The 19,746-nt window shown below is 40.1% G+C and overlaps 1 protein-coding gene and 1 non-coding gene across 4 annotated transcripts in view; both read right to left on the bottom strand.

Moving 5' to 3' along the window:
• The window catches only part of dbn1 (drebrin 1), a 116,619-nt gene that overhangs the window by 71,694 nt on the left and 25,179 nt on the right, over positions 1-19,746 (bottom strand). The window lies entirely within an intron of this gene.
• On the bottom strand, positions 15,618-15,699 carry trnal-uaa (transfer RNA leucine (anticodon UAA)). Its single transcript has one exon. It is a non-coding gene; the product is annotated as a tRNA-Leu (tRNA).

Genomic DNA, 19,746 nt, shown 5'->3' with positions numbered 1-19,746 from the left:
AAAGACAAACAAAACAAATCAGTAACAGCCCAAACCAAACTCTCCAGCAGCAGTAGAGCATGATGACACCGAGCTCTCCTGCCGCCTTATCGCTCTGCTCCAGACCTCCAAGATCTCTCAGATCTGAAAGCATCTTTGATGCTCACTGCTGCATAAACACCAACATGTGCTCATCATCATCTCAGTGTGGCTGTGGTGGAGTAAGGGTCAGAGCACAGAAAAGTAGGCCAGGAGAAACCCTGCAGCCTGAGAGGGACGGTTTCTACTGCTGTTTCTACTGGTTTCTAAACACCACCCCTACTGCTGAGGCCCGTTTCAAAGATTTCACACCTTACAGATCCTATATAAGTAAGTCAATCTAAAGGACAAACTAAAAGACTAAAATTAACAAAACTTTTATTCAAATCAGGAAAAATTCGACAGAAGAATAACTACATAAGACTTAAACATAGTGGTTGGTACCAAAAATGTATTGACACTACTGAAGTTTGATACACTCAAATCTACCATATTCACAGCTGCTGAACACCATAACAATGTGTGTTACATCAACAGAAAAAGCTTCTGTGCAAGAGTAAAGTGGAACGCTTAACCTCTGCAGCTCTCTCTCTCTCTCTCTCTCTCTCTCTCTCTCTCTCTCTCTTTGTCCACCTCTCTCTGCCCTCCGTCCTCTCAGATCCAATCAATAACTTTCACTGAATAGTTTGAACATTATTAATCCCTGAAGGGAAAATGGAGCCATTAGAGAATCAAATAAAAGGATGGAGATAAAACTACGTTAGGGGGGCAGCAGGGTTACACTAGTGTTTGTCCTTGAAACAGAATCATCTGAAGTGCCCCTGAGCAAGGCAAGCTCACTGCTGCCTTTACCCTGCTTTGTCAGAGCGTTTCATCTGCACCATGGTATCAATACTGCTGACGTTATCTCACTCATAAAACACGGGGATTACTTTTGCTGACTGGAAGCAAAATGTCAATTTATAAAAGTAATGAGCCGCCAGACGAGTGAGATTAACAGACATCTTCAAATCAGCTGCTTTAGCAGAGAGCTCCTGTCTGCTAATCCCTCCAATCTGTGATTCCACTCTGATAATTAGATTAATGGACCGACTCTCTGCGCCTTCAGGCTGCTCACAAACAAATCACTGACAGAAGACGAACTCAAACACAAACACAGCCCGATTTCCACCGGAGGAAGTACAGTTAAGTGCTGCACTTACATACAGCTTTGAGGTACTTAAAAAATATGATGTATTGTTACAAGGGCTGGGTTACCTTTATTGTATTGACCAAAATAACCCAATACCATATAGCATTAAAACTTCTAAAGTCGGACAATACCTGCATTCTGTACCAAGATCTAGAAAAAAAATGACTATTTGTATGGGTTTTGCTTGTATTCAATCACCACAAGCATTTAGTTTAATGCGACATATGACTGGCCCACTACCGCAGCAACAGCTAGCAGCTACATATACAGTCTGTGGTGGTGAAGTCAAGCACAGTGTATTTGACGGAGTAGGCAGTTCAGCATGCTGAAGTCACCAAAACGGCTATACTACACACCTCCGATCATAATAACACTTAATAAATGCATAAAATGTTGAAGGGTTATTTTTTAAAAGGTATCAAATGAAGTACTCTACTGGTATCCGTATGTCTTGGTATCAGAATTTATTATACCATACTAAGCTCTAATTGTTACATTATGGGACGCTACTGAATATAAAAGCTCCATCTTAAAAATATAAAACGTACATTTGTTGTTAATATGTTTGTTTTTTTTACACTGCGGTAATGCTACTTTTCAAATAATTCTTTCACCACTGTTATATTTAATACATTTCCTCATCTGGTAACTGCATTGGCCAGTCGAAATAGATGCGACTGTACGTTTCTCTTGTCTTTGCAAAGTCTGGATTGTACTTCAGGCAAAGTTTATGCTGAAAAAGCAAAGAAACATTCCTGTCTTTCTTTCTTTTGTTTTCTCTATTATTGCAACAAACTAATTTTGTTTTTGCAGCTTTGGACATCACATCAGCAACTAGCATCTATTATTGTTTGTTTTCCCCAGATACAATTCAATGGATTTTTTAAAATCATAAATGTATTTTAACATATTAGCTATGTTATGAATGTTATATTTTTTGTTACCAAAGGCAAATGGAAAACAAAGTTGTGTCTCATTTGCCAGAGAATATATATTCCATTTTCAACATCTCTTTCTCTCTGTCTCACAGACTCACACAGCAGACTGTTATAACCTGGCTTAGCACCTTCGGCTCTCAGTGGGAGTCTGACAGAAATAGAGTCAAGTGTGGCAGCCTGATTCTTTGTTTACCTGCCTGTCTGACTCTCTCTCTCTGTTACACCAGACCTGTTTGGACGGAGTGCTGCACTGTTTACTGCTTCAGTTCGCTTCATATGTCCAGGTGAGAACAACACCAATCCAACTCGTGTGGCACCAAATAGAGGCGCTGCTCTGCAGGTTCAGTAGGAGTGAGATTATAAACTGCACTAATGGCAGGAAATTACTTTCCAACTCAAGGGTTTATGGGTAGAGAGGGACGGAAATCTGATACGCAGCAGTTCTTCATGCTTGGAAAGACAAGCGAAAACAAATAAAGACTGGATAAATGGTCTCATTGAGCTATTTCTGCATGTATAGTCACATGGACATAGCATCTGTCGCGTTCTGCAGGGACAATGGACAAAAACCTTTCAACATCCTTCCAAAAACACCCTTACAATAAATCTTAGACAACAAATATTTCATATCTCAAACCACTTAGTAGCATAATCCACTACTCTGCTGTCCGCCTGTATACTTGGTGTGTTTTGCCAGCTAAAAACATTTTACTCATAATTCCCACAGCCAATAAAGGTCCGTCCTCGAGGATACCAACTTTTTAATACCTTAATGAAATAATCATTTTGAAAATCAGCATCACAATGAGCGTTACAGGAAGTACATTCAGTATTTTGGACTCTACTAAATAGACGTTGGAGATTTTGGAGTCTCCATCTAGACGCTATTAGAGGAGCTGCATCTTGAGGCATTTTTGGCTTCCACATTTAATCCCAGTGGTTCCACCTTTTGTGAACCTAACAGAACAAATTCAAGATTCAGACCAAAGAAAACGAACAAGATCACATCCTGTCTTTGTCTGTGAGTCTGACCACGTCTCTGCCTTTCTATAACCGTCTCCTTCTCTGTCTTTGTCTATTCGGACCTCCCGCTCTCTGATAGGAGGTGAAATTGAGAAACAGAGGAAAAGACGCACGCGAAAAGAATCTGTTCTGTTCCGCCACATCCATTTTCAATTATAGGTACCATCCTGCCGGGTTATTTTTAGCCTGCACTGGATATCTATAGCCCCTATTCTGAAGCATCTGTCACAGATGCTTCTGCTAGTCCTTCACCTTTTCTATTATTTACATCTACATTTAAATATGAGCTATTTCACTAATGCTCTCATCCAGAATATTTTGCCACAGTAAAAGTAAGCTTCAATTTTTATTGAAGATGGAAAGCAACCATTCAAATGGTCTGAACAGGGGCAGAGCTGCAGTAAACCGCCTCTATTCCTGTGATATCTGAGTGGTTATGTGGGAGTGAAGAGGTGTCGGTGCAGAAATAAGAGAAATTAGAGCTCAGGTAGAAGGTTTTTTACTTCAACATAGGATGCTATTACAGCAAATAAGTTAGGGAGATGTAGCAAGGGATTCAGTGGGGAAAAAGTGACATAATTTGTGAAAAGGTGAGTGTTCAGTGGTTGTGTGAAGGTAAAAAAAAGAGGAGAAAGATGAGGCTGTTTCTGAAAAATGCTAATTTGGATATTTTCCTCCTCTGAACAAATTCCACCCAAAAACACCTAAAACAATGCCTGTTGAATATATGGTCCTGTTTACTGGTTAGTGTATTCTTCTTCTATACTATACGACTACAAGTATCATCAGTGTTGGAGCTCTCTAATGGGAGCAAACCCCTGCAGCCAGTTTCCAAAATCTGGTGGAAAGCCGGCCAAATGTAATGCAGCAGAAACATTCCAGCAAGGTAGAGCAAATGTCAGAACAATCTGTCTGAAAAATAAAAAGAGTGACTTTTTTCAAGAGCTGATATTTTGCACCAGCAACCTACCAATGATAATAGAATCGAGTGCCAAGATTTGAGAGCCCACAAGGCCAGATTTATAAGAGCAAACCAAGTTCTTTAGAGCCAAAATTGTGATGCGTGAGTTTGAGAAATTTCTCGCTAGAGAGTACATGTAGTACCTGAGTGCTACTGCTTCTAAATGTACTTTTCTAGCTTTAAATTTGCATTTGAAAGTTGACTTTTAACCATCATTTCTCTGTTTCGGAACAGAAGAACATTGGACACATGAACAAAGTATGTGGACACTTTCCCATTGATACGTGATTGCTGAACATGTCATTCTATGGGCTGTAATGTCAGTCTTCTGGTTTCAGGGTTTTCACCAGATTTTGTAACCAGACTGCAGGGATTTGCTCCAATTCAGTCACAAGAGCATTAGTGAGGTCCAACACTGATAACACCTGGCTCACAGTCTGCGTTCCAGTTCATCCCAAAGGTATTGGATGGGGTTGAGATCAGGCCACTTCAGTTCTTCCACACCGAACTGGGAAAACTATGGACCTGACTATGTGCATGGGGGGATTGAAATGTTCCAACAACCACAAACTGTTGACACAAAGCTACAGTGCTCTGTAGCAGAGCAGGAGAAAAGGTCTTTTCCAGGACAGGAGTTTTTCTTGACAACACTGGACTGCATTTGCTCACAATGGTCACCAGAGCAGATATTTTTCCACTGTGGCACTTTCCTGCAAATTGACCACAGTTTTCCTCTAACTGTAACATTAATTTAGCTTGAGCCCATAAAGAACAGTTAAAATAGTCATCTTCTCACCTATTAGCCTTTTTAAATGAGAGGTAGAAAGTGTTTGTTGCACGTAAATGAACAATTATCAACCCCAACAAAGTGGTGTGAATAGCTCTTAACTGATTTGATAGCAGAAATGAAAGAGGAGCACCCAGGTTTCTGTAATCTGAATCTTTCCAGGATATTTAGTCATTTTAATCAATTTCCAGGTGTTTCCATCTCGGGAAAACTAGTCTCTAAATTTCCAGGTTTTCCAGATTTTCAAGGACTCGTGGGAACCCTGAGTATAAACAACTATGTGGACGGGTTGAGGACAATAGTAGAGTGAGCTTCAGCAGCCAGAAGACAATCAGAGTTGTAACATGTTCAGAATGCTCAGCAAGCACTGCAACACAGCTACTGACTGGATCCATTACTGATCCAAAAACCAATTGATTTAAATATCTAAACAACCTCTATCTTTCCTCCACACGGCTGCATGGCCTGAGGCTCTCTGATTGGATGTTTCTTACAGTAATGACCGACAATTTCTTTCCTAAAAGTGTTATTGACACAATCTGAACACAGTGTTTGTACAGGGAAGTTTCCATGAGAGTACTTACTCTATAATAGGTACAGCTGACCAGCAGAAACTTGGATCATGTACACGTCCATTTTTATATTCATTTCACTAAAGGGATCTGTCATCCCTTCGTGTTTGATAAAGCCAAAAATAAGTCACTTTTCACATTGCTCAGCGGGTCTTGGTATCAGGTTTTAGTCAATACTCTCTACTTGATATCCAACGCCGGAATTTGCAACTCTTCCTTCCAAAGAACCATCAAGGATGTCCTTGTTGTGCAATGATTTGGCAGCTTAAAGCCTCTTCCTGGAGTTTTCAAATGGAAAAAGTTTTTGAAATGAATGATTGTTGTTTGACAAAACAATTCTTGACAATAACGTAAAACTTGTGACATGATGATGGTTTAAAAATATCAGCATTGTGAAGGTTATAATAAGGTTGTGAGTCTATCAGATAACAGTTTCACCTCACATAGATGAACAAATAGTTTGGAATGACCTTTAAAACACAGATATCTATTCATACAGTGTGTGTGTGTGTGTGTGTGTGTGTGTGTGTGTGTGTGTGTGTGTGTGTGTGTGTGTGTGTGTGTGTGTGTGTGTGTGTGTGTGTGCGTGTGTGTGTGTGTACTGGAAATCAGGCACAAACTGTACCAGAGTGCAGAGTAAGCTTCATATTTTACATAATAGCATTTTCCTGCGTTACGCTCCAGCTCCATGCTTTGCCAAAAAAACATAATCCCTCTCTGTGGAGTGGGAGTTTGTGTGCCAACAAGCCGAGGAGATGAAACCACCTTAAATGACAGAGAGGGAGAGAGGCAAAGCAGCTCTGTTTGAATTTTAAAAACACGTTTCATTAAAGGATTTAAACATTTTTAAAAATGAACAGGGAGGAGTCTCCCGATTGCTTTGAAACTGATACAGCTCTTTTATTTATGTCCTCACCTCTAATTTTCTGTACTTTACTTATTGACTCAGCATTTCTAAAGCTACAGGAAGAGTCAAAATCTGCAAGTCGCTGATTTTTAAAGTTACTTGTGCTATCAATTATTAAATAAATGTATTACTCTGCTGCATGTTAAGTATTGACTGTTGACTAAAAAACCAATTAGAGTCAGTTCATTTTTTTGTTTGACACTGATACATAACGAAGCCGGTTGTGTGTACTCTATGGTCCAGTGTGTAGGATTTAGTGGCATCTAGCAGTGTAATTGCACATCGCAACTCTATTGCTTCACCCTCACCTTCCAAGCTAGAAGGAGAAACGGTGGCCACAAAACGAGGAAGGAACGGCTAGCCTGGCTCTGTCCAAAGATAACAAAATGTAGCTAATAGCACTTCTGAAGCTCTATAATTATTCTCATCTAACCCTTAGAAGGAAAGCAAACATAAATATCCCCCAGAATGATGAACTATTAAGTGTTTTGTTTATTTTTAAGCAGCAGAAGAAGGCAGCAAATGGTTACATAAGGCAGGACTGATTGATAGTTGTGAGGTCTTAAAATGTCACTACAGTAGCCGTTTCTTTCTGTCTCTTTGCCAGTGGTGATGTTATCCCTCTCGGGTCTGTCCTCGTTCAGCTCGTTTGGCTCCACCTGGTCCCTTTTGGTCCAGAGAAACACTACAGTAAAGTGCAATAACGTGCGATAATTTCTAATATATATAAAGCCCCAAGTCCCAAAAGGAGTCATTTTACAGTGAGGAGAATCAGAAAACAGCACCAAGACGCTGAAGGTCACCGTCATTGATCCAGTTTTTGACCCTAAGCTCCTCCACTCCACTAAAAGGCATCTTAGTAGACGGACGGAGCGGTGAAATGTCCTCCAAACAGGATGAAAGACAGATTCAAAGCTCCTGAGTCAGAGCTCTCGCAGTCCCAGTCACACATCCGTCTGTTTTAAGTCGTGAAACAGAGACCTGTTGGACATGTGGTGCAGGCGTCACCCGTCATCGCTGCTGCAGCATAGGAAGTGACACACTGACAGCTGAGGGACCCGCTGACCAGAGATACTGCAGGAAAAAGGCAGATTCTGAGCAGTGACTTTTGGTTCACTCTGAATACAGGAAGAAGGCTGTTGTGAGAGTTTGCAACTGTGGTGTGAAGATTCCTAGTTCATATTTGATTTGTCATTTAAGTTTCATAATAACACATCTTGTGTTTCTCACAAAAGACTTGATTAATGTGAAATGATATCCTCTCCTGTAAATTATGAGAATAAAATACAGCGGCAGCAGGGAAGATTGTGTATGATTTACGGAGCCATACAGACAAATGCTGATTATTTCGCATTATTAAGCATACCAGATAGGCAACCTGTGTTTTAATATAATGCCAGAACACTATGAAAACCTTGAGGTATACTACTAATACACAGTTTTGAGAGAAACGTAATGCTGTAACAAGCGATCTAATAGTTATCAAGACACTTTCACATTCAAAACCAGAAATTTCAACCTGGTGGCACTAAAGGAAAAATCAGGGCTTTATCAAAGTCATAGGGTTCATATGTGTAGAAAATGTCATGGCAATCCATCCAGAAGTTGTTGAAATGTTTCAATCTGGACCAAAGTGGTGGACCTGCTAACCAACTGGCACTGCCATCCACGCCACTAGCATGGCTAAAATTGATTTTGCAGAGGCCGAGATATTCTGACTACAAGCTCCAAGAAACACGAGATGCTAAAGTTCCCATAATGCAATCGTATAGTGCTTTTTGTTAGACTGCATCCAGTGTACAATGTGTATTTTCTGCACAGTATCTGAGCTCTTGTAGAGTAAACTGTATGCCTGTCTTGTACCAGTTAGCTTAAATCCTTTCAGCTTCGATATAGTATTTGTCTCTGACGTTAGTGCACAGCAAAGTGTTCTGTAGCTGTGTAATGTTGTCAGGCATAAGGAGAGAGAGGCAGCAGGGTTAGCTGTACCCCGCCAGCACCCAGATGGTCTGAGAAGGATGTGTGAAGCGTGAAAGGAGGATGAAAGAAATACAGAGGGAGAATATTATCCGTCTCTCTCTCTCTCTCTCTCTCTCTCTCTCTCTCTGGTTTCCTTCAAAGTGCTGGTTTTGAATACACCAAATGAGCCTGTGAACTGCACAAAACTATCTGCTCAAAGAAATCAAATAAAAGATTAATGCTAAATCAAATATTAAATGCAAAGGGACAGAAGAGTAGGGGGGTGTGTACAGAGAGCTGCAGATCTTTCTCCACTGGCTTGGACAGGACTTCTGTAACAAAGCTATGTACATTGGGTCGCTATCATGCTCAAATAGCTGTGAGGCACTGAGCGTCAGGGGCTGATTTATTGGAAGCAAACAGCAGGAAAAAGCAGACTGCTGACTGTAAGGAGCTGCAGGCAGAAGATAACTTCCTCTGCACAGTATGCAGGAAGCAGAAACATGAGCAGGGTTTCCACCCAGCTGTGTTCCATGTTTTTTTTTAGTTGAATTGTGTAATGCACGTTAATTGAACTGCAGTAGAAACAATATAATCAGTATATTTTCACCAGAATGCCAAAACACGTTCACACTAGCTTGAAGCAGAAGACCATTTTTCTGTTGAACAAAATCATGACAATAGGCTTGTCAATAAATTATTAATACTAATGTAAAGTAATTTTATTGTTATTAAATTCTTAATTATTCTACTCCAGTGGATACTGACTCTTGATCAGGTTGTGAAGTGCAGCTTTGTTTGCGTGCATAAACATCTTTGACTGTTTTTTAATGAAAACTGACATGTGGTCTCATTGCCTTCAGACTGCAGGGCCATCACATAATCACGATCCACATTGCAATACTGTCAGCTGCATTACATCAGCCATAATTAGAACAGCAGTTCTACACCTAGAGCACGTCATGCAACTTGTATCTCTGCAGGATTTAGCCAAACTGCACCAGGCTCGACTGAAAAATGTAAACCCACCAGACAGCAAACTGAAGTCAAGGATATAAAGTCACGAAGGATCTTTCTGGTGTATCTGTTTACAGCAAACAAACCGTGAGAGGATTCTTCATGTTGTTTAAATAGTCAACGGTGTCATCCAACACGGTATTACTTAACCTCCTGGCATTGTCTTATGCTATTGTCTTCCGTAGCACATCCAATACAATATATGCATTTTTTCTTGTGAATCCTTTGTGCAATCTGAATCCACCAAGGGACACGCAGACTACCCCGGTGACTATGAGCATAAATACACAGAATGCTTGCCAAACTAGAAGCCAAAATTTGGTTTAAAATGAATTTTTTACTTCAATTAGTATCACAGATGTTAGCTTTAAAAAGGCTGATGTAAATGAAATGTGATGAAGGTCAGTGGATCAATTTCTAGCATGAACTACATTTTCTCACAGTTTTCTCACAGGAGGGTTTTTACTAACAACAACACAGACAAGGCTAGCACATAGCGTATCTAAGTAAAGGAAAGGAGGAAGGTTCCGACTAAAGTTTGCTGAGCTGTCATTGGAGCACAGTTCAAAAAGGGGCGGGACTTAAGATGGGTCAACTGGTCGTGCCACTGCCCCTACCAAAAGTTTTATCGGATAGTTGAGTGGTTCAGTCTCCAGTTGGTGCATTAGACTGTTGCAAAAGTGCATTTTTGTTTTTAGATTGAAACCATTAACTACATGGCAGACGGAACTGGGTTGAAATATACGGAGAAAGAGGAAAATGTGGAGAGAAGAAATAGGAGGGAGAGACTATAAGAAAGAGACAGAGGGAAGTGCCCTTATATCCAGGCAGAGGGAGAAAACCTGCAAGGAAACTACCCACAATGCCCCTGCGGGCTCCTGTGCATAAGCTGCCACCCTCCCTCCGCTGAAAAACACACATACACACACACTTACGCACACACTCCAATAAGGCAGAGTGCTTAACTCAGCAAACTGCAGGCCAAGCTGCTATCACTCATCTCTTGGCTCCCCCTCTTGTTTTTCTCTCTGTATTTTGTGCTCTTCTCTCTGTTTATGAAACCTTGTTTATAATTTTCAAATGATAAACATTTATGAGAATAATATCATTATTATGTTAAGTTATTGGAGGGCCTTCGGGTGATGTAGCAACCCCTCTCGCACTCATGTTTGGTGTTTGTTTTGGTACCCCGATCATATGATTAGATTAAAACACTGAATTATGTAGGTGAGTACAGAAATTAATTAAATAACTTGGTCCCAATGCAATAACATTGTTTTCCTGTAACTGATGACCATCTGTGATTGTTTGTATTTTTAAAGCCTGGATTCATTGAAAGCTCAGACTGACAACTCTAAATCAAATACTAAAACTTTCATCTTCGGCAACTTGAAATTTTGTGCAACAGACACGACTTCAATGACTCCAGCAATGCTTTGGGGATCAAACATGGCTTTGATGACCCGAATGTTAGATTTTTGACCAGTAGATGACTTTGGTAACTACGGCAGTTCACTTCATTAGAGACTTGAGACTTGATTCAAACACAACGCTATGGGTCTCAACCACAAAACCGACACTCTGTTTATTTACGTAATGTACACGTATGACCAATGCAGTGCAGGAAACCCTCAAAGTGGCAGCTAATGTCTAACACCTGTTGTGGTTTTTTTGTTTTCCTGGCAGGACTTTCTGTTTCTTCCACAGCCATTTGTTGTTTGGGTCCCTGTGGTACCATGTCGACTGGTATTGGCTCTAAAATCAAAGTTTTGGTCTGGCAGCAGCATTACCGCTAGGAGCAGCAGAGGAAAGTCGTTGATTTATCCCTGCTATCAGATAGACAAACTGTTCTGTGCTCTGCTCGACTGAAAACCACTGGGAGCAAACAGGCTCACAGATTAAAGAACAGTATGGACATGAAGACAGAGTGAGGATGAAAATGGAGGGCTTTTCACCGTATACAGAACAAACTGTAAGGTGATGTCTGCATGTGCTGCTCAATAACACTGAGATAAACACCAGACAGCGGGAGGTGGTTAGGTTGTACTGCAGGTATTTTTTTTATTGAAAACAGAATCCAGAGATATTATGTCAGTGCTGAAGGACTGAAAACACACAATTGCAGTTTTTTCTATTGTGAACTGAAGTTGTCAAGTGAGTGTCATGATCCCCGGGCTAGTAATAAAAGAGCAAGAAAATCCATGTAGGTGGACTACACTGAGACTGCAGAGAAACAACAATTGTGTAGTAATGCCAATTCCTGGGTTTCAAGCACTTGCTGTTACTGACCAACTGAACCCCCAACAAATGCTGTCCATCTTTGCTGAATTCTTCCTGTTTTTCTGCAGATTCAGTCTCACAGCTGGCAAAAACACAGTGGAGTATTTGATAGCTAAAGAGCCAGATATTTTTCACAGGAGTTGGTGGAGACCAAACTATTCTTAAATCTATTGATAATGTTAATGCTGATGATGCTGTTCGTAAATTATCTGACAGTGCCAGGTGGTTTGTTACACAGAACCACCTGGGAAGTCATCGTTGGAAACTGGGCAGATGCTTTCAAAAAATACTCGGCAGGTGATTTGATAAACCATCTGCCTATCACGGATGAACGTGGTCAAACTCTTACTGAAATCAGTCTGGAGCCTTCAGCGCTGTTCTTTGTTCTTCTTTCACTGAAGAAATACTCTCCAGTTCATCTACACTAACATCTATGGGAGTCGCCATTGTTGTTTAATGAACTATGTCCTCTCGTTGCGCAAGACCTAGCACCCACCCCCTTAGCTGCCTGTACTTCTTCAATAATGTTGATTGGTCCTGTAAAAATGCTCAGATTAAAGTCTGGCAAGATGGATTCTCTCATGAGCTCATGAGTCCAGCAAGGTTAGTTCTTTAAAAGCCACTAAATTATAGACTGAAAACCAACTTCTCACTAAAAATACAGTGCAGTCAAAAGAAGATTAGGACTTGAACGATATGTTTGATTGATTGAAAGATAGTTCTGCCAGACACTCTGTCTAGATAACTGGCACTTTCCTACACACATGCCCAGATTTGGATTTTATGGTTTTCGTAAATGACAAAGATGATGGCGAGCAGTAAACCCACGTACAGAATCCAAAACATCACCTCAAAAACATTCACTCAAAGCATTTCTTTTTACCGATTATGGCCTCAGTGTAGCTTTTACCTTTTGCTTGCTATCTATTTGTATTCCTTCCCTGACAATAACCAGAGAGATAACGTCTTCTTCTGCATGCTTTTTTAAAATATTTGTTGCTGTCTTATCAGCTATGAGAAGGGACAGGAAATAGTCGTCTGTTAAATAAAGCTCCTCTCTGTCTACTGTCCTCTGGGGCTCACAGCCGAAGCTTTCACCCCTGCTGGGACTGGGCATGTACAGCCAAATCTTATGCTGCAGACACACTCCTGCCATCCAAATCCCTGTTTAATACCAGGACATGACAGACTAATAGAGAGGGGGTGAAGAGGGAGAGAGGAAGGAGAAGGGAGAAGGGAGAAGGGAGAAAGAGATCAACTCCCCCGACACACACAAACAACTGAGCCTTTGTCAGGACACCTGAACAATCCCCTTAACATCAAACAGTGCTGCAGACTAAGCTACAAGGATCACAACTGCATCACATCATCTCTCTTAGGACACTATGTGTGGAAATTAACATATTGTTATGACAGCTTATAGTATTACAGACATTTTACAATTTATTAGACTTTCTGTGACAGATGCACAGTTGGTTCTATCTTTTTTGACATAACCATCCCTAACCAGTGAGATATACCCATCTTCAGTTTCCAAATGTGAATGTTTTGTGTGCTTTAAGTCATTACTGTAGGAGGATCACATTTTGGACTGTTGGTTGGACTAAAGAAGCTATTTAAAGGCATCACTTTGGGTGCCAGAAACTTGTCCTCAGGATTGTCCAATATTTTCTGGCATTTTGGAGACTCCATTTTTAGAAGTACGTCTGTACCCGCCTCTCGTCAGCTGGGATCGGCTCCAGCCCTCCCCGACCCTCTAAAGAATGAGCTAATGGATGGATGGATTGACTTTTGGAAGATTAATATGTTGATCAAAAGAAAATTAGTATTATTATTTGTTAGCAATAGAGTTGTTGCGATACAATCGTAAATTCCTCCAATACTGCCTAAAATTTGCTATCAAGTATCAGCGAGTACGCTTGTCTGTGCACCAGACCGATATACTACGTAATTTATTAGCCACAAAACTGGACAGCACCACTTCCATGCCATTCAATCAAATTTCTGAGGCTGGAACTAGAAAATGTTTGATATTTTGCTTTAAAAAAAAAATTGTCAAACTAGCAGATTCATTTTTTTTAACTAAACTAAGTTATTAGTCAACTAATCAACTCTAGTCGTTTTGACCATTAAGATGGTATTTTCCAACATTAATCAAGTCATTTTGCTTGCTTAATATCCCCAAAAACTTCTGGTGTGTCATTATACTGTTTTTTGGTCGATGAAGTTTGACTTTTTGTAGATGACACTCTTTTCTATCTCTGTTCAGACATAGTGGCTATCACGATCTAGCAAACTGCTCAGGTCCCTTTTCTTTTGTATATAATTTTTTTTCTGTCACATTTAACGATATGAAAATATTGTGCAACTACCAAAGCACATGGCTCAATACTAACTGATCTAAAATATATTCAAAACTATCATTTAAATGGATTTTAGAATAAAGCTCTTTTAAATTTTAGGCTTTAGCATTAACATGAGAAAAAGTTTAAAATGCATTGTGCAGTTTCTGTTTCTGGTGAAACTCTAAGTGGGTTTATCTGAGACAACCTGCCTGCAGCTGAATCCACGAGAGGGAAAGAGGGAACCTTCAAAGACTCAAAACAATAGAATCAACCATCAAACACCATCGCAGCACAAAAACACACGCACAAAACTACACATACATGCACACATGCAAGCAACCAGGTGCATTGGAACTGTGTAATAGTAGTGTGTATGTGACTGTACACACATATACAAAAGCTCAAAATACACAGTAACACCACCCATCCTCCTCTGTGTGTCTTGCTCGTCCACCTGAGGCACCAGGAAAACACTGAATAGTGATTCCCTGTTTCTCTGCACTCTTTAGTCTACAGGGAGAGAAAATTATCACCCTGCAGGCACAAAATAACAGGCATGGAAACAAGATTTATCTCTTGTATCCAGTCGTTGTTTCATGGTCTGTAAAATATGTTCAGCGTTAAATCAAAAATCAACATGTAAGTAATAAAGACAATGAAAAACAACATTTTGTATTGGTATATATGGGCAATATGCAAGTTTAATCTTGTCAATCACAGTCAAATGACAGAATCTGATCTACACTGACTTCGTTCAGCTCATCTTTATTTTACAGCAGAGACAGGCAGACACGCAGGGGATCAGCTGTCTGGATGCACAAAGAGGCAAAAACAAATCAGGCCCATGTTTCCTCTCCAAGAGACAGCATAAGCTAAATCATGCAGATTCAGTCTCGTCAACAAACTGGAGGGCAAACTGGCGCTTATGTGCCCCACATAACAAACTGTTAACCTCCTGTCTCCTGGAAATTACATGTGTACACTACTAATTTGTTTTGCCATGTATTTTCTTGTTGAAAAAATAATTATTGCCTTTTGTTTTGGTTTGTCTACTGTACAGAGGAGGCAACCAAAGCGTAGGATATTCTGCTTGTAGCACATTGGTCAGGGTCAAGGAAAGATAGTTTCAATTAAATGTTAAAAAAGTTAACATATCTTGTGCTGTTGAGTCACTGGACTTTTTCAATATTAAACCAAAACCATGACTTTTCTCAAACCTTAAAGATCCATTGTGTAACATTTAGGAAGATCTATTGGCAGAAATGGAATATAATAAATATAGGTATGTTTTCATTAGTGTATAATCACCTAAATATATGAAACTTTGAGTTTTCATTTTCACCTACCAAGGTCCATGAGGTCCACCAAGTTTCTACAGTAGCCCAGAACCAATAAACCAAACCCAGGCTATAGACAGGGGCTCTCACATTTTTCGCTGTCATCGTAGTTCCTCTAACACACTTCACAGACTGTTCTCCTTCTCAGGTTGAACTGCAATCTGCACATCATCATGCTACTTAATCCTACATGGTGACCAATGAAGCTTAGCTTTTTTCCTAACAGTGATAAACATAATTTCAGGAGATATTACCATGGGCTCACCTCACTGTCCCTGGTTTACCAGGAGTGGGGTTCGAACCCACGAGGACTATGTCCATTGGATCTTAAGTCCAACGCCTTAACCACTCGGCCATCCTGGTATAAATCTTACATCTAGATGTCAAGTTTTCGACAACTGATCAAGGACAATCTTATATATAATATACTGATTAAATACTGACCCTTGCTTTACTGTGCTGTGTTTTGTTCACCTCGGCCTGCTAGTGTTACAAAGCAAATCTTCTTTACAACAGCCAGGCTCAACCATGTGAAAATTTTTCTGCAAGTTAAAATTAAAGTGTGAAATGTGTTTTTGGCACACTGGTGCAAGTTACTCTGAGTTCTGACACCTAAACTGGCAAAATACACAAATTCACTAAACTTAGACGCTAACAGTGAATCTGTTATCGAAAATTGTATCTCCCCTTTGTTGTTAGCGGATAGCAACGCACAAAACATTGGCAACTTGGCCCTTGTCTGGTTTGTGTCCAAAAAAACTTCAGATCATCAGATCAACAAATTTGTTGTAAATAAGCGTCATGTCCAGGAGACAGAATGTAGATATTTATTGAATTTAGAAAATTAGAAAAAAAGACAGAACTCCAGGTGATATTTTAGGCGAAAGATGATTTTTGTTTTGAGATTGAGGCCCTGTTGTCCTGGAACATGTGCATCAAGACCTTTTCGACCTGTTTTTCTTCCAAAAAACAGTACAAGTAGGTATCAGGGGATGCAGTAGAGTCTCTGCAGGGTTTTTCCAGTGTGAAAATGAGGCAGATTGTCTCCTCAGAATCATATTGTGTATTGATTTAGTAGACTCAGACAGAACATCAGTACACTCACTGGACTGTAGCTGTTACACAGAGGAGTGCTGACTCTTTATGGACAGCACTCCAAGTTTGATAAGTCAAGCTGTGCTCAGCTGCATGTGTGCCAGCACGCCTGCCGGGGCTTATGGGATTGGATGGAGAGAGACAGACAGAGAAAGGGAGAGAGAGAGAGAGAGAGAGATTGTTTATGACACTGACATTTACAATGACAGTGAACGTACTTGAAAAGCTACCGGCTGCTTCACTCTGAGTGCAGTCAAGCTACAGGAAAGCGTCATTCAAAAGAACTAGGCTACTTGAGTTTGTTAAAAGTGGCTCAAAAGCAGCTCAAGTTTCTCTGGAAATAACTATATCTGTCACGTCATATGATGCAAATACATAACGTCACTTCTGAACCACAGACACACACAGCATCATCTTGTTCCTAAATTACAATTCTAAAAGAAGAACATGGAGCACCTTTGTAGTTGAGTGGATACAGCACATACTCCATGGCCACACAAATCCAAGTCACAGGTTCAATTCCAGGTGCTAACCAGAAATATTAAAGGATACTTTCACCTCTTCTGTTCCCTAAAAATAACCACTCTGTTGCTAACTCAGGCTCCAACTAATGACTAATTTAATAATCGATTCATCTGTACATTGTTTCTCAATTAATTGATTTGTTGTTTTGTCCAGAAATTTTTTTTTATCAGTTTCCCAAAGCCCACAGTGACGACTTCAAATGTCTTTCTTTGTCCGCAATCCAAAGATATTCCATTTACTATCTTAGTGGACGAAAGAAACCAGAAAACATGTATATTTGAGAAGCTGAAAGCAGGTAATTTGATCATTTTTCTTATAGTAAATTCAAAAAAATATTAAATTAATAATAAATATTAAAATCAATATTCAATTAATAAAATAGTTGGTGATTAATTTAAAAGTTGGAAACTAATTGATTTATCGACTAACTGTTGCATCGCTACTGACAACTCACATTCACTAGTAGACATTTGTATGGGTCACAAGCCAAAAAAGCCAAAAACATAGGCATCGACTGGCTAACTAAAATAACACCGGGCTGTCGCTGATACTGAGTAAACGGTGTAGCTCTGCTCGATCTCTCTCTCCTGATTCAGCCTGTAGGAATTAATCATTGACAGACATTTTAATAGTATTACCACATGTGGAGAGAGAGGGGGATGGAGGAGAAGAGAGAGAGAGAGAGAGAGAGAGAGAGAGAGAGAGAGAGATGAATATGTATGAGTCAAATGCGAAAGAGAGACGTTTGAAGCGCAAAGAAAGGAGGGCAGATAGAACCACGGCGGAACTAAACGACTGCACGCTCTCCTTTCAAATCACTGCCTCCGTCTTTCCACTGTAACCCACATAACTGAGCAAACTGCTGGGCCTCGGCCCCCACACACTGACCACCGCTGTATGATAAAAGAACTGGCAGCTTCTGCAGGAGAAAAGAAGCTAATAACTCACTGCCATATTTAGGTGAGGAGATAGAACATCCTGTTTATTTTTAGTTCAAAAGAAAGATTTTTTGTGGTTTATTTCTGTCCTCATTACAGTGTGTTGATCATTTCATAACAGGGGCTTAAATTAGGATGTGGAGATTTCTGAATCATCATGGTACTACTGTACTCTGTCAGTAAGACATTACTGAGAAGATTATGATTATAAAGATGCTCTATTGTCACCTGACATACTGACATATTGCTGTAATTACTGAATGTGAGGTGTTCACATTTTACTGTCCAGTACGGTACAGTAGTAGTAATATTCTTTTATCACCAGTCACCAGAAAAATGGCCATATTCTAACCAATTGTCTGTTCAAAAGCCTGAAAAGCATCCTGTGCTTCTGAAAATGACTTGTAGTGAATTATGACTGTTGTCTGTGAGGAACAGGAGATGGAATTGTTTGTTTGTCCTGCTGAAAGTCAGTATTGATTTCTTTTTCCTTTCTTAAAAGAACCAGTGTGCAACCACTTAAATACAACTCATTCTTTTGAGAATATAGGAGAAACTACAGTGGCCGCAAAACTCCAAAAAAAATGCAAAATGCCCTATCTGAAGCCAGAGGTTGGTTGGTCCATCCTGGGCTACTGTAGAAACATGATGTAGTAGAGGACCCTGTAGCTAAAATCAGTTCATTCTAAGGTAACAAATACCCAACAGCTGCATTGCATTTGTGCCAATAGATCTTCCTAAATGTTACACACTGGAGCTTTAACCGTAAGAAAGTAGTTTTTATGCCCAAACATGGTAGTTGTAACTTGTAACTCAACACTAAACCTTAGCCACTGCAGAAGCAGATCAGAAAATGGTCCCTTTTTTTTGTATCTCATTTGTAATGATTATGAAAATCACTAACAAATGATGGTGTTGCATATGGATTGGTTTAAAATGCAGAGAGGCAGCACTAGATGAGCTCATACATGATTACAACAAAATATATTTGTTTCCCTCCAGGGCTCCCACTCACCAGGCTCATACCCTCGTAGCTGTGTGTGTCAGACAGTACATTTGGCTGAATCATGCTTTGGAATAACAACCTACTGCCTCATCTTCCCACTAAACCCAAATCAGAGCTGCACTGCTGCCTCTCTGCCACAGCTGACCCAAAAAAGGGAATTCAAAATACTATGAGATGAAATAAATTCTTCCTAAGTTTCCTCGCTGAAACCTTCTCAAAAATCAATTCAACACATCTGTCAGTAACAGTCTCTCCTCCTACAGACTCTGCTTTCATTTAAATTCTTTTACAATAATTGCCTGCTAAACGCATTAAACGGCAAATATTGCCCACTTTTCTTTAAGAAAAAACTATACATGAGACATCCTGCACCTCCGCAGAGCTCGTAAGCCGTGCTCCACTCCATAAATCACTTCCATAAATCCCTAAGCCTCAGCCATCATCCAGCGAACATATGATATGAGGAGACAGAGAGAGGCCTGAGCACAAGTGAACATTTCGGTGGTGGGGCACGGCAGCACGAATACAGGTTTATTTCAGTGGATTATAGCACATTTTTCCACCTGGAGTTCATTTATAGACATGTCAAGTGGAGGGAGGCTTCCTCTGCTTAAACATGATATTCTGGGAGAGGGAAGAGATGGAAATGGAGCAAAACTGAATTTAATTATGGTGGAAATTAAGCCAGGCGAGAGGAAGATGACGAGGAAGAAACAGATGGATAATGATAGGAGATGAAGAGAGGAGGGAGAGAGAAAAGAGAGCTCAGCGGGGTCCATAAACCTTCTAGGGCATTTTCTCAGTGCCGTTCATCTAAACAGCAGAGCAGAGAAACAGGAAGAGCCT

This window comes from Dicentrarchus labrax, unplaced genomic scaffold, assembly GCF_905237075.1.
Source record: "Dicentrarchus labrax unplaced genomic scaffold, dlabrax2021, whole genome shotgun sequence".
NCBI lineage: Eukaryota > Metazoa > Chordata > Actinopteri > Moronidae > Dicentrarchus > Dicentrarchus labrax.
This window is presented reverse-complemented; position numbering and strand designations above follow the sequence as displayed.